The sequence below is a fragment of the Alligator sinensis genome, unplaced genomic scaffold (assembly GCF_000455745.1).
Source record: "Alligator sinensis unplaced genomic scaffold, ASM45574v1 scaffold648_1, whole genome shotgun sequence".
NCBI classification, from domain to species: domain Eukaryota; kingdom Metazoa; phylum Chordata; order Crocodylia; family Alligatoridae; genus Alligator; species Alligator sinensis.
Window position 1 is genome coordinate 1,108,260 of NW_005842353.1, and position 15,297 is coordinate 1,123,556.

Below are 15,297 nucleotides of genomic sequence, written 5' to 3' on the forward strand. Positions count from 1 at the left end.
CCAGCCCCTGCTCCCCCCGCCTGGCTTCCACTGGCAGCACTGATGTCATGGCTGCTTGGGAAGAGAATACGTCTGTGTTGGGGTGAAGGCTTGCAGCTCTAGCTCTCTCCCTACCCCCTCTCCCTCTCCTGCCAGAATACCTGGTGCCTGCCTTTGCAGCACACTTCATTGATTTTTTTTTTTTTTTTTCTTTCCTGTGCTGTAAAAGGTGTGTGTGTGTGAATCCTTCTGTATTGTGCATTTTATTCCCTCTGTTGCATGCATGCACTGGCCTCTTTGATTATTTGCTTCAGTGTTAAGAGTTATATTAAAATTGTGTTCTGTCTGTCGTCTTCTGCTATGAATATCTGATTTTTCTCTATATTGCACAGTGATGGAACATAGCTTTCTTTTTTCAAAGTTTCCAAAAAAAAAAAGAGCAAATATAAATTCAAAGAAATGAATAGAATAGTAATACTAATAGTAACTGAATAGAATAGCTAAGCTAAGCTAAATCCTACTTACTTCTTTGTAACATGAAAAAGGAGCAGGCAAGTTCAACTAGTACTGAGCCAGCAAGCTGCAATGTCTCAGTCTGAGCGTTCCTCTCCCACAAAGTTCCTGATGGGGAACAAGCTGGAAAGGCACAGCACGCCTCCAAACAGAGGCTTTTATGCTGTTTCTAGTTCCACCCCACAGATGATGTAATTGGAAAGGCAGCCAGGGAGAAATCCTTCTCACTGGCCACCTACAGATGTGAGGCTTTCCCTCCCTCTTCTAACTTTAAGTCAAGCTGTCCAAAGCACTTTGGAAGCTCCGAACCACTTTGGATAGCTTGCCTGAGCCCACACTTCGATCCGGGGATGCCGCTTCGGACACCAAAGCATCTAAAGTGGCGCCGCATTCGGAGCGCGATTCGAAGACTCGCACAGCCCTACTAATTAATTAGCTCCTAAGGAAACATCTCAGTATCTACATGTGCAGGCTAATTAGACTTATTTAAATTTAATAAATACATTTATTTATTTTATTTATTTGTTGCAGGAGTAAACTAAAACTCTGCAGCAGGATAATACTTGTAAATACAAGTAAAAATCAGAGTGGTTTTTATTGTTTTTTTTTTTTTTTTTTCTCCACAGCCCTGCAAGTGTAGACACTGGAGGGGCTGCCTGGGGCATGACGATGCTCCAGTGTGGGGGCTGCAGGCTGGTTAGCCCCATGTTGAAGCACTCGTTCCCCAGCCAGCTCTTCCACAGCATGCTGAGCCAGGCAGGAGCAGCCCTGGTCTGGCAGGCTGACCCCTGGGAATGTTGTGGGTATAGTGTATCTGGTCAAAAGCCTGGCTGAAGTCAAGGGTCCTGCACAACCTTCTTATAAACAAATTAGAGAAATGTGGGTTAGATAAAAAGGGCTACTACAAGGTGGTTAGAGCTTAATAGTAACAAGCAAAGGATACTTATGAAAGGGTCCATGTCAGAATGGCAGGAGGCTTTGCGTAGAGTCCCACGGGGGTCTGTCCTGGGCCTGGTACTGTTCAGTGTTTAATAATTTGGATGCTGGCATAGAAAGCTTCTTGAGCACGTTTGCAGATGACATGAAACTGGAAAGGACTGTGAACACATTGGAGGATGTGAGCACAATTCAGAAGGATCTTGACAGTTGGAAAGTTGGGCAGACAACAACGAAAGTGTTTAGGGGGCTGAAGCACATGACTTCTGAGGGCACTGGGCTTATTTAGTCTGCAAAAGAGAAGACTGAGGGGGGATTTAATAGCAGGTTTCAACTACCTGAGGGGTGGTTCCAAAAAGGATGGAGCTAAATTGTTCTCAGGGTGCCAGATAACAGAACAAGGAGCAATGGTCTCAAGTTGCATGAAGGGAAGTTTAGGATTAGATATTGGGAAAAACTCTCTCGCTAGGAGGGTAGTAAAGCACTAGAACAGGTTACCCAGAGAGGTTGTGGAATCTCCATCCTTGGAGGTTTTTAAGACCCGACTAGACAGAACCTTGGCTGGGATGATCCTGCTTTTAGCAGGGGATTGGACTAGATGACCTCCTGATGTCTTTGCAACTGTAATTTTCTATGCTTCTATGATCTCGGAAGGAACAATAAAAAACACAACTATAAAAACTGGTGACATGTGTCTTGATAGCAGCACTATGGAAAAGGGCTTAGGAGTCTTGGTAGATCACAAACATTCAATATAAGTCTGCAGTGTCATGTAGCCACACTAAAGGCAAATGCAGTTTAAAAACACAGCTATAAAAACTGGTGACGTGTCTTGATAGCAGCACTATGGAAAAGGGCTTAGGAGTCTTGGTAGATCACAAACATTCAATATAAGTCTGCAGTGTCATGTAGCCACACTAAAGGCAAATGCAGTTTTGGAATGCATCAATAGAAGCATTAGATACAAGACACAGGAAGTGATAGTGACTCTTTACTTGGTACTAGTTAGGCATCATCTGAAGCACTGTGTGCCTACATGGCACTAGTTAGGCATCATCTGAAGCACTGTGTGCAGTTCTGGGCTCCACATTTTAAAAAAAGATATGGAGAAGTTAGAAAGGGTCCAGAGGCAGGCAACAAAGATGATCAAGGGCTTGGAAAGCAAGTCATATGAGAGACCAAAGGAGCTAGGCATATGCATATGGAAAAGGTCTTTAAAAGGAGACACGTTAACAGTCTTCAAATGCTTAAAAGGCTGCCATAAAGAAGAGGGAAAGCACTTTTCCTCTTTTGCTGCAGAGAGGAGGATGTGGACCAATGGCCTGAAGTTGCAGCAAAATATTTTTAGCTTGTATATCTGAAAAACTTCTTCACTGTTAAAATAGTGAGGCAGTGGAGTAGGCTGCCTAGGGAAGTTGTGGACTCTCCATCACTGGAGGTGTTCAAGAAGACATTGGATCAGGCATAGAGTGGCCATCATAGAGGACATTGTTTTTCTGCTACTCTGTCCTCTATTGATGCAAAACCCAACGCCTTTTAAGTCCTCTATTTTTCCTCTTCAAGAGAAAAAGAGGACGTAAAGGCATCCAGTTTCATATCAATAGAGGACAACCGGACTGTCCTCTATGATGGCCACCTGAAATTCAGGCATGATCTAGGTGTAGCTATGCCTATATTCTACTATGGGTACTTCCCATGCTTCTGCTTGTTGTCCCCCTGTTCCCTCCCCCCACTTCTGTTAAATCTGTCAGTGCGTTTTTAAACCTTCCTCAGCAGCATTGGGTGTTGGCTACAGCCAAGGTTGGAACTTTGACTGGGGTATGCCAATGCTCCTGCTAAGGGGTCATGCCCCTCTGCTCAGGGTCAGAACAATCACCATTTTTGGGGTCAGGAAGGAAGGAATTTCCTGATGATCAGATTGGTACAGTCTGTGGGGGTTTTGACTTCCTCTGTAGCAGGAGGCATGGCCCTCTATCTGGGCTTTCTTGAGCATACGTTGACAACACTTCATAGATGTAGGATGTTGGCTGCCATGGTTCCCCTGCTGTAAGTTAAGGCATTAGGTCTTTGTTGTATCAGGATTGACAGTAGTTTTATGTAGAATTTACTTAGCTATGTATTTATATTACACTGTTATCTAGAAAAGTCAGAAATATAGACCATTTTTTTGTCTTAGAAGGTTATGATACACTTCCTATTCTATTAGTAATGAGGAAGGATGTACACTCCCCCCAAACTTATTAATCACTTCTATTACTGTACAACCAGATAATTTGCACCCAATAGTATTAAAAGAAATAAGGCTGCCTGTGCCTTTTCCCCCTCCACTTTCTATTAAAAAATATCTTAGAACACTGGGGAGTACCAGAGGTTTTGGAAAGATTAATGCTTTTTCAGTTGTTAAAAAGAATAGATAAAGTGATCAAGGGAAATAAAAGATTTGCATTGATACCAGGCAAAATAATTGAGAAACTGATATGCAATGCAGAAAGCTAAGAATGATAGAACAATTGAATATAGTCAGTAAAGATAAAAATCATTAATGCCAATCAGCATGGTTCATAGAAAACTCTCTCAAAAATGATATCATAAATTGATAACAGTGTTTACACAGTTAACTTGGATTGGAATAAAGCACTCAGCCCCATGACATTTGTTTTTTCTTAAAAAAAACAAATTGGCACTATACAGAAGTCAGTGAAGTACAACTCAAATGCATTAAAAACTGCCATATTTACTCAAATATAAAACCACCCTGAATACAAGACAACCACCCCCTATAATTAGATTCTATATATGGAAAATGTATAGATTTATAACTTTTCAGGTATGGAGTCTAAGTATTGGAGGGTTTTCTTGACACCTCCCACCCCCCATTGCTACAGCAGGGAAAGCAGTGTCTGGGGTGGGGAAGGGGTCGGGTGGCCCCCCTTGTCTTCTGCCTTGTTTACTTCTTCCCCCTGGAACCTTCCTGCCCCCCATGCCACTTTCACCCTCTCACCTTCTGCTCCCAGTCTCTGCTTCTTCCCCGTCTCCCCCCTCCTCTTACTGTCAGATACTGCTTTGCCCTAGAGCATTGCATATGGAAGCTCAGCCTTTGCCTGACCATGCAGCAGTGTCAGCACTGCTATTTGGCCAGGCAGGGGAAGGAGTTTCCATGTGCTTTGTCCTAGGAGAGACCCCAGCCACAGCTGGAGCTGAGCTGTGCCTAACGGTAAAGGGGAAGGAAGCGGGTGGGTGGAGGGGCAGAAACTGCGGAGGGGAAGGCAAGAGGCTGCTGTGCATCTGACTCTGGCCCTGTCCCAGGCTCAGGCTGAAGTCAGAGCCAAAGCAGCTAGAGGCTCCTCACTCCACTTCATATGTGAATACAAGATGAAGGGCTTTTCCCCCATGCCGATTGGTGGGAAGGGAAACCCCATCTTATATTCGAGTAAATATGGTAGTTAGCTGGCTTCAGAGTAATTGTAAATGAAATTGAGTTTACAGGGGTGTTTCTAGCAGAGTCCCAGGAACTATTCCTGGTACAGTGTTCTTAGTAGTTTTATTTAATCCGCTAGAAAAAAAAATAGAATCATCGTAGGTCAAATTTTCAGATGGCATCAACTAATCTAGTGGTAAATAATGACACAAAGCATCAGAAGGAAAACAAGAATTATTTGGGAAGCTTGTCTCATTTTAACATTTGCTTTAACTATCAAATGAATGGCCACATATTTAGGAACAAATATATGCCAGTATTTATTTTAATGCTTTGTACTAGAATATGGTGCTTAATAATAATATATAATTCATTAGAATTAGTGTATTGAACCCATGTTTGAACCCATTTTTATCTAGAAACAAGATATTCAAATATGTTTATAAATTGTGTGTGCGCGCACACACAAAATCCTTGTAAATATGGACATGGTTCTCTTTTCATTTATACTCTGAGTAACTGATAACAGTGGAGGTACACTTGTATAAAAAGAGGACTGTACCTCTTTATTCTCTCTCTCTCTCTTTGTCCTCTTTCTCTGCATGTAGGTTATTTAGGGGGAGAATACGTTCATCTGAAGTTTTGTTGGTATCAATAAACAGCCACTTTTAGGACCTATATTATTATTATTATTATTATTTATTTTTTTTTTTTACCATAAATTTCTTATTTTAACTTCCATGCCATTGAGGTTATTTGTAATACCATTTGTTGCAGGGATTTTTATAACCCGAGGCTGAAGGTACTAAAAAAAATCTCCCACACTGAATGTTCCCTCTGAGAGACCTTAGGTCACCTATATATATAGATTTTTTTTTTTTTTTTTTTGTAAATCATGCATTTGTTATAGTGTCTTGATCACATGATCACACAACTCAGTCTTAAATGCAACTTTAATAAAACTCTACAAACCAAAGGTCAAGCTAAAATAGGTAGAAGTCCTGGTGTCCCAGGCAGCAGTATTCATAACAATGTATTGCAGAAATATCAACTAATAAAACCTTTTTAGGTGTCAGAAACAACATCTAAAAAGTAATTTCAGTTGATATATAGAATGAAAATGACTCCCTAGATGTTTAGAGGAGAGAAGGAACAAAACTTTTTTTCATCCATAAGATCTGGCATATATGTACTGTAACCCGGGAGGTACTCCAAAAGGTACCCCCTCTTCAATTGAAGGGATCAAAGCAGGTGCACAAGCACTGTGGGAGGTGTAGGGACTCTCCTCCACCTATAGAGTAGAGCCAGACCACTACTGGGGACTTAACCATATACCTTTTAATGAGAGAACAATACTGGGAACATAACAGGCATAATCAGGGGGTATAGTGGACACTACAATGCCCCAAGGGGCAGGATTCAACAAAGGTTAGACACTTACAATCATTGACAAAAGACAGGGTTAACAAAATGTAAAACACAAACAGCAAAACAAACAATACTGGTTGGGGAAATATAAAAGGCACAAAATACAAAATGTCAAAGGACAAAGAAATATAGGTCCTAGGTACCTGTAAAGGGAAAAAAACACGATGGCCCCTTTCCACTGCAAAAGGAACTTCTCCTTGTTAGCTCACTCACCCCAAGTCGCCAAAGCTGGGACTTAAACTTGGATCTCCCATGTGGTAGGCAAGAACCCTGCCACACAGCTACCAGTGCTGGTACAGCTCCAGGCTGCTAGGGGTCTTGACCTTCCTGGAGCCCTGGCCTCACATCAAGCTGCCTGGTCTCTGATTGGAGGAGCTGGAAGCTGAGCTGGGAACTCCGCAGGTTGTTGCTCAGATCCTTGCTGAAGTGGGAAGCCTCTCCTGCTGGCCACAGCCTCTTGTAGGGGATCCTGGAGCCCAGCAGAAAGCCTCTCCTGCTGGCCACACACCGTGCTGCTGAGGGTCCAACTGCAGCCTGCAGGTCCTGCTCCTTCAGGCTCTTCTGGGGCAACTGCTTCCACCCTGCTGGCTCAGCTCTTGCCAGCTCTTTTGAAGCTCCTTCCTCATGGTCCCTCGCTGGTCTCTCCCTCCTGAGTCAGCCGTGCTGCCCCTTTTATCCCCCTCCAGGTGACCCAAGGGGCCAATCGGGGGACATGAGGGGTGAATCTCTGGGGCCTGATTGGTGAGAAAAGGGAATCCCAAGTCCTCCCATCATCTTTTGCCATTTCAAAACCCCTGGGCTAGGTCACTGCTAGCTAGCCCATCACAGTACTATCAAATATCTAGGTGTACACTGAGAAAATAAGTGTTCTAGTGCTATCTAGGTCTTTCAAGGATCACAAGCAATAGCTATGTGCTCCTTCTACAACAGCAGTCAACCACATTTTTGGCCAGTAGACCAGAATGACCCAGCTTGGGTCTGAGTTGGCTTGGCACTAGGACCCTACTGCCTGGCCATGGCAGGGGGTTTTGTCCCCACTGCTGAATGCCTCTGAGGCCCTTTGACTCCAATGGCTCTACAGGCTAGATCCAGCCAGTGGACCATAAGTGGCTGACCCCAGCCTTTAGCACTCTGAATAAGTGCAAAAATCCTCCTTAAGTAGTTGTATGCATCAAGTTCCATGAGAGTATTTGGAGATGTAAAGTTGGTCACTTAAATCCGGGCTGTCCAACTTCCAAGCAGCCACACATGGGGCCACTTATCCCTTCCCCCTGGGCCACATTGGTGGAGGCTGCATGCCCCACGGATGTGGCATCAAGATGAGCCATGGACCGCCTCCCTCATGCCATGTACCTCATGGATGCTCAGTATCATAACTAGGGCAGGGTGAGCAGGTACCAATTCCAGGTGCCAACTAATAAAGGAGTTTTTGCCATTGGGGGGAGGGGAGGGTTGGGGAACAGTCATGTGAGAGGATGGAGGCTGAATAGAATGAGTAGAATGGTGCTTGTCTGTGGTTGCAGTAGAGACTTCTTAAAAGTCTGTTTTAGGGACTTAAAAAACCCAACAACTTCATAACTGCTGTTCCCAAAGCATCATCCAAAAAAGGGGAGGCTGGGGAGTACAACTATACCACTTTATCCCGTTTGGATCTGCCCCTGCCTTGCAGTGAAGTGTTCTTAGATTAAACCCCAGCTAGCCAAAATATTGGAAGGCTGAACAACTATAAACAATTCCCATCCGATGCCATCTACTATTCCCAAAGACCAGGGTATTTTTTAAAAAAGCTTTTATTTACAAAGGTGGAAGTCAGTCCCATCATAACATACCTGTTTCATGACAGACCAAGGTTCCCATCTTGGCTGCACTGATAGCCCAAAGATTGATTCCCAGATCTGTGATCTTTGACTATTGTAGAACCACCAGAGTTCTGACCCTGGCAATCCTTAGACACTACAATAATGAGAGCAGCAGGGAATAAAACACACAATTTTCCATGACTAAGAAGAATTATTGGCAATAAGATTTTCAGTAGCAGATCTGATGAAAACAAACTCATAAGTTCTCCAGAAAAGCTACAGATCATAAACCACAACTGTAGCTGTCATCTCTCTTCCACACACATGCAAAATACAATAACAAAACAAACAAAAATGAGTCTTGTGGTATTTCTAAAACCAGTCATGGCAAACAAGAGATACAATATAAACTGGTTTAAGCTTTCCTCATACAGAGACAAACCATCATAATGTGTGGTTCCCTGGCCCTTCTAGTACATTAAGCTTCATCATCCTTACAGAAATATTTGACATGCTGCCATAGAAATTGTGATGTGATTTGTTAAACATAATTAAATTTTAAGAAGACGAACTTGTATACACCATGCTAATTAGGGCACTGAGAGTTTACATAAGCAAGAGAATATAAAACAAGAGGGAAGGTCTTGTGTGGGGGGCTCGGGGATTTCCCTCTCCTTGTTATCAGTGCTTAAACTGTTTGGTGTTCGGAGAGGTAAGACGAGAAGCTTTGACATGGTGGGGAGGGGGGGAATAAGAATACTGATAGGTAAACTATTCTAAGCCTTTTCTAGGAGGAGGAACAAAGCTGGAGTGAAAAGGACTTTGATCTTGTCCAAGTGCAATAAAACCCTATGATCCTGAGTGATTGGGTAGAGCAAACAGAACACCATTTCACAGCTGTGCCAAATTTGACTGCTGAGACCAACTGTCCCCTGATAATGGTAGTTACTGCCAATCTCAACTTTTCACATTTATTCTGTGGAGAACCGATACAGATGTCACAACCAGACTGGGTTTGGCCCCAGCACTGTGTGGACAATTTCTGAGAGGACCACCGAGTAAGAAATGCCTTAAGGCCTCTTCATACTGCTGGGAACAGGCAGATTTAGTTTGTAAAAACCATGGCTCTGATAGCCTAGGCTATCTTCTGCACAGCTTCCTATAGGGTAATACATGGTAGCAGTATTCTTTGTCTCTCTCAGCCCATGCTGTCCTGTATGGGGAGCGATATGGCAGACTCTTTGAACTGGGGGCAGGAAGGTGGAGCATATACCTTTTAATAGAACACATTCATAACTTTGTCAGCAGTTAATCTGACAGCATGACAGGTGACGCATATGTGTGTGATTTGTTTTTGTGGGAGAAAGGGTGACAGTCGCAACAAACAGTGACTCCAAATGGGAACTCTTATTAACTGAACACATGTGCAATTTGCTGGCAGCTGTTCTGCAAGGAAGCAGAGGGGCAGTTGGCAAGCAGTATACAACAGACTGCACAGCCTTTGCGGCATGGGGCCTCCTACATACTAAACTTCTGTCACCTTTCCAAAAACTTTCAATCCTGGGCAATGTATGATGTGGCACAGCACTTCTCAAGTTTTAACTTACTCACAAAATATAAATAGCATTTTACCGCAGCACAAGCCTCAGAATCACAAAAACAAACCTTAAGTATAAACTCTTAATGGAAGAGATCCAGTTTAGTCTATGCTAAGATGATGTAGAAACAAAAATAAACAAAAAAGTAAATACCTCTGGCATTTTCTGAAAATGGAAAGATACTGGGAACAAAAAATTTAAGCTCCATAGGCCATGCCTACAACTGGAGGAAATGTAAAAGTTCTAAGAAAATAGGTGGAGTTACTCATTACACTTGAGCTAGGGAGAGACATTCAAAAAGCCTGAGTCTGAATTGATTCAATCTTTGCAGGCTCCTTTAACCTGGCTAGTTTGAATTATTTTGTAACTGTAGACATCCCAGAAATGCAGGCACATGCCTGCAATGGCTCAAGCTAGAAGCTTGGCAGTGCTAGTGCTGGGGGTGGTGTGCAGCCAGGCCCTAGCAGGATTAGGGAGGGGTTCCCCCACCTCCTTGATAACACAGAATTTATCAGCTGTGTTATCAGTATTTATCACCCCATCAGAAAACAAACAGCCTCTCTCATTAGTTTATCTCTTCTTAAACAAAGAAGGAATGGAGGGACATTACCAGCTGAGCTTTGATTAGCTCCAAAAAGCCCTAAACCAACACTGCTGTCCACCACAGCATGGACCGTAGCCAGCATGTGGTCTGCTAGCTAATGCTGTGTCTGTGCAAGGCAAAGGGGATGGGGGATCCTTGCTTAGCTTGGAATGGGGAGGGGAGGGGGAGAGCAGGAGGAAGCCAGGCAGACCTTGCTGTGCCTGCAAGTCTCTGCTGGAGCTTTGGTCAGGGAGCAGAGGGGAGGGGCCAGCCTGCTGTGGAGCAGAGAGCCCTGCCCAGCCCAGGGAGCATGCCAGGATGCTGCAGGTATCTGGTTTAGCTTAAACCAGCAAGGGGGTCTGGGACAGACATTGCATAAATTGGTTTGACCCAAATCAGTCAAGTCTGATACTACAGTCAACCGGTTTCAGCCATTTTCAAACCGGTTTGTGCACTGAACTTCTGTTCTGTTACAGGTTTAAAGCAGTTTCTGATCACTTAAACCAGTTTATGTGTAACTTCTGTTGCTAGCCTTGAAGTTTGACACATTTGAAGTTCACTGACTCCTTCTTCCATCTGGATAGGAAATATCCGTCACTTTTGGAGAATTGCAGCTGAAGCTTTGTTTTGATGAGCTGGGGATGATTGTGACTTTTAAGCAGCTTATAGGTTTGGAGCTACTGCTTTTGTTTTCTTACCACCAGTGACTTGGGGAAAAATGCTGCATTTTAGCTGGTTGTTCAGAACATACATGATTAGAAATAAAACACATCATCTTCATTACCCAACAGATAATATAGATATTTCCAGTGGGCTGACATTTATTCATTAGGATGACTTTAAACATCCATTTTCTTAGGATTTCAGATGACATTATCTATGTTTTTTTATCTGTCTATGAAGACATGAAAAGCTGTGAGATTTGCTATTTTTTGTGACAGGTAACCTTTAAATCTGTCACCCTTCTCTAGGATTTACACCGCAATCTGCTTATGAGGGGTGAAGCCTCTGGGACCTTGGAAGGAGAGGAGGACTCTTGAAAACTGCACTAGAATAAAATATAGGAACTTATAAGTACTAATTATTGTTCAACTACAATTACATATAAGCTTAAAAGAAGTGTCAGGACTTTTCTGCTTCTCCCAAATACAAGGGCACCCAGTGTGTTCAGTATCATCCAGGACAGGAATGGGCTGCTTTTTTAAATTGCCTTATGCCTTTAATGATTAAAATGAAAAGACATTCATTGGAGGCAGGCTGGTTCATTAGCTCAAGCCATGGCATATTCTCTCACATGTCCCTGCCAGTGACTGAGATGAGGCCCAATGTGAAGAATTTGTTGAAAAGAGATGTGAACCAATGGTAACAGAAAATAAAGTTAAAAAATAAAGTTTTTAAAATAACTTGTCCCCAGTTGTTTCTAACCTTTTTGCTTTTCCTGCCCTCATCTTCATGCCTCTCCTGCCTTTTCAAAACAACACTGCTTCTACTCTCTAATGCTTGCAACCACCAGATCCACTACTCTCTAGGACAAGTCAAGGAGCTGACCCAAACTGAGATTTCAGTAGATGAAGTTGTAGAGGAAATTGATAAAGTAAATAGTATCAAATCATCAAGACTTGATGGAATTCACCCTAGGGTCTGAAAGGAGCTCAGACTGGAAACTGCTGAGCTCTAAATTGTAGTATGCAAACTATCACTAAAAACAAGCTCAGTACCAGAAAGATGAAAGGTACCAATGTGACTCCTAGATTTTAAAAAACTCTAGCGGGGGCCCTGGGAATACAGGCCAGTGATCCTAACTTCTGTTCCTTGAAAATTGGTAGAAACAAAAAACCCAAAAAAACCAAAAAACCCCAACAAAAAAAGAGTTGTTCAGCACATGGATGAACACGACTTGCTGGAGAGGAATCAAGTTGCCTTTGTTAAAGGGAATCATGACTCACCAGCCTAGTAGAGTTATATGAGGGTGTCAATAAGCAGGTGGATCAGGGTGATCCTGTTGATATTTGAACCTAATAGTATATTTGCACTTCCAAAAAAGCCTTTGACAAATTTCCCCATCAGAGGCTCTTAACTAAGTTAGGTAGTCATGAGATTATAGGGAGTGTCCACTTGTGGATTACAAATTGGTTCCAAGATAGAAAGTAGAGAGTAAGTGTAAATGGTCAGTTTTCAGGATGGAAAGAATTAAACATTCAGGGTCTCCGAGGGATGAGTGTTTGGACCAGTGCTGTTTAACACACTCTTCGTTAGATCTGGAAAAGGGGGTGAGTAGAGGTGGCCAAATTTGCAGAAGACAGAATTATTCAAAGTGGTAAAGACCAAAGTGGACTGTGAAGAACTACAGAAGGGTCTGGCAGGGTTGGACAAATGGGCAACTCAGTGGCAGCTGAAATTCAATGTAGACAAGTGTAAGGTGATGCACTTGGACAAAAATGACCCAAACAATACTGATATTATGATGGGCTCTACATTAGCTGTTACCACACAGGAAAGATCTGGGAGTCACTGGGGACAGTTTGCTAAAACATCAGCTCAGTGTTCAGCAGCTGTCAAAAAGGCAAACAAATGTTAAGGATTATTAAGAAGGGAATTGTAAACAAAGCTGAAAGTATCATTATGCCCCTTTATAAATCCATGGTGAGCCCACACCTTGAATACTGCGCCCAGTTCTGGTTCCCACACTTCAAAGAGATAGAAGAACCAGAGATGATCCAGATGGTATGACCCAGTAAATGGCAATTCTTACATTCTTATGCCAGGTGCCATCTGGAGCTTATATGTAATACCTGACAAGTGATCATATTATCTAGTAAGGGGGCCAGCAACCTTTTTAGGCTGTGGCCTGGATTGACCAAGTTTGGGTCAGAGACAGGCCAGTGTGTAGGAGGCAGGTACTAGGACCCAGCTGCTGCTATCGCTTTTCCCAGGGGCTTCATAGGGAAAGCACCTAGCACTGTCACTTTTTTTTCCCCCCTCTCACATGGCATGGGAAGTGTGTCTGTAGCTGACGCTTGTCCCTGCAGCAGAGGAAAACAACTGATGCGGAAGTAGCTATTGGGAAAAGTTGGAGGCAGTGGCTTTTATCCTACTGCCTGCCCGCCATGCACCCTCCCACCTCTGGCCTGAACTTTATCAATCCAGCTGCTGAAGTCCCATGTCTGTGGGCTGAATCCAATATGGAGGCTGTAGTTTGCTGATCCTTGGTCTAGTAGGCAGCTGTACGGTGTGTATACACTTTTATGAGGTTTAGCTCATCATACTTATGTCCACAAGACAAGCAGTCATCCCAAGCATATTAAAGAAGCTGTAATCTACAGTCAGACCCTCAGATACTGCCACACCTGCTCTGAGGAGGATACTTGTGATACCCACCTGGTCAGGCTCCTCTGGAGCCTCTCAAGGTTGTCCACATCCTTCTTAAATTGCAGCATCCAGAACTGGACACAGTACTCTAGCTGCAGCCTGACCAGTGCCTCATAGACAGGGAGCATTACCTCTAGCACATCAGAATCCATGGATCCTACATGTGCCTTTCCCAAAATGTGAAATATCTGATCCAATGCACCAAATACCCTTACAGCAACTATGCGGGTAAGACTAAACAGCAACTAAGCACTAGAATGCACTCTCTCACTGGAAAAATGTGAGGCTAGAAACACATACATTAGTAGGAGCACATTTTTCACAGAACAGCCACTTCCTTTCTGACCTCATTTTCCTTGTGCTTAAGGAGAATCTACCAAATGCCTTTAAAAGGTGAATTTGGAAACAAAGTCTTAAAATGGCTGGACACTAGGAACCAAGGACTGAACATCAATATTGATTTTTATGACCTGATTCCTGAAATTCTTTCTATACACTACCAGTAATAATGAACCTCCTCCCTGCTGATAGGTCATGATCTTCCAGTAATCAAGCTTCTTTTCTTCTGCTAATTGTTTGTCCGCTACCTCTGGGAATTTCTGCACCCTTGAACTTTGCAGCTCTACCCACTATTCTTAAAAATCACTGTGCTTGCTTTCCTTCTCAGACTTAATGAAGCATGCTTTGCATTTGGAAGCTTGTCTGACTATCTTAACTATACAGTTGGTGCAATAAAAGATATCACCAGAAGATACCTGCCTCTTGCATAATTCTTAGACCATCACGGCTACAACATCACTCTAACACTCCCATCAAACAATATTATTTTTATTAATAAAAATAACCCTCCAGGAAGACAGTTTAATCTGTAGCTATCTTACAGCTGCAACACAGAACCAATATTCAAAAAGTTGTGTTGCTGTGTCTGTCAGGTAAAACAGTTTTGTGCTTCTGGGAATCAATACTATAGTTTGATGTGTGTTATGAGCATGCATTGCTAGCTGGTTATGGAGAATGCCCTTTTTATTATATGGTAAATAGAACTGGTTGAGAATTTTCTAACTAAACAATTTTCAGTGGCAAACATAGATGGCAAAGAATAGGTTTTGAAGATTTTCCTAATTTCAGGAAAAAAAGCTTTGAAATCACTTAAATGTTCTGTTCCTATATTTTTGAAGGATAAATTTGCATGTGGGATCAAAATGACATTTAACATTTTTAAAGGGATTAAAACAAAGTTCTAAACACTTCATTTCAACTTTTCTGCAGTTCATTTTTTGTGTATAATCTGTTAACAAACAAGAACAACAGAGATTGACATGATGGCCCTATTTTGGGGTGATTTCTTTTTTTGGTATCTAAACATCTTATGGAGTACATAAAAATGTTTGCCACCAAGCTCTAATTCTGAGCTCCCAGGCAGACGCATTTGAGCAATTCCAAATTGCTCAAATATCTCAATACTGCAGTATTTTTCTTAGCAAAATGGAATTATGAAAATCATTATATTTTGTTTTGTGGGACCAAAAATGGATACCTATTCTGTAGAAGGTAGGGTAGTTTTGACCTTATAGACTAAATCAGAGATCTGTAACATAGGTGGGCTCACTTCTGCTCATAGGAAAGTAGGGCTGGAAGGGACCTCACAAGATGAGTTAGTCTACCCTTGCTCAG

General features: G+C 42.6%; 1 long non-coding RNA gene across 1 annotated transcript in view; it reads left to right on the forward strand.

Moving 5' to 3' along the window:
- LOC102388620 overlaps nucleotides 1–11,573 on the forward strand; it is a 24,953-nt gene extending 13,380 nt beyond the window's left edge. The window contains exon 3 of the long non-coding RNA XR_324483.1: nucleotides 11,226–11,573. This is a non-coding gene — a long non-coding RNA (uncharacterized LOC102388620). The remainder of the gene's footprint in view (nucleotides 1–11,225) is intronic.
- The last annotated feature ends 3,724 nt before the right edge of the window (nucleotides 11,574–15,297 follow it).